This window comes from Oryzias melastigma, linkage group LG1 (assembly GCF_002922805.2).
Source record: "Oryzias melastigma strain HK-1 linkage group LG1, ASM292280v2, whole genome shotgun sequence".
NCBI lineage: Eukaryota > Metazoa > Chordata > Actinopteri > Beloniformes > Adrianichthyidae > Oryzias > Oryzias melastigma.
This window is the reverse complement of record NC_050512.1, coordinates 29,070,615-29,071,412: the sequence shown is the minus strand read 5'-3', so window position 1 is coordinate 29,071,412 and position 798 is coordinate 29,070,615.

Here is a 798-nt window from a genome sequence, read left to right as displayed (position 1 = left end):
TGTGGTCTATGAGAACCGAAGCAGCTGTTATGTGGTGGTAGACGTTCTGCAGAGAGGGCGTGCTGTCCCTTTGATCGCCATATAACAACTGTGGTCTGCACCAGAGGTGTTGTCGTCCTGTGCTGTGATGCATCTGCTTATGGTGTTGCTGAGGATCCTGGACGACATGCCAAAGACAAGACATTTGAAAGCATCTGCTTTTTAAAAAAATAAATAAGAAAAAAGGCAGAATTGTTCTTAATGGGACATTTATTTTGAAATCCATTTATTTTATTCTGTAGACCAGCACACCTACTACAAAATAAAAGCTGAGATGGGGAAATACATTTTTGGTTTAGTCTTTCACTGACTTGAATTAAACTGTCAGTAATTTAGAAAACAAATATAGTGCTTTAGTTTCACTGAACAGGAAACTGAAAGCATCTTTACCTACATTTTTTTCACAGTTTACCTGATAAATGGTTATATCCACATCCTTTCTGAGTACCTACTTTTACAATGCAGGATAATTCATGCAGCTCCTACAAATATGCAAAATTATTCTGATTCTAATGAACATTTAAGATATTGTTAGCATTAGTAACATGTGTATTAATCACGTAACAAGACAGATTTATACATTTGCAACTATGCATAAATTTTTCTTAATCCATTGATTAAGACAATTTAGATTCACCAATTTAAGTATGAATCATGTTTTTAGACTGTGGGAGGAAACCAGAGTGCCCAGAGAAAATAAATATGACTACATTAACTTTTTTTTTTTTTTTTAAAGTTCATATTGAAGTTTAGTTTGAT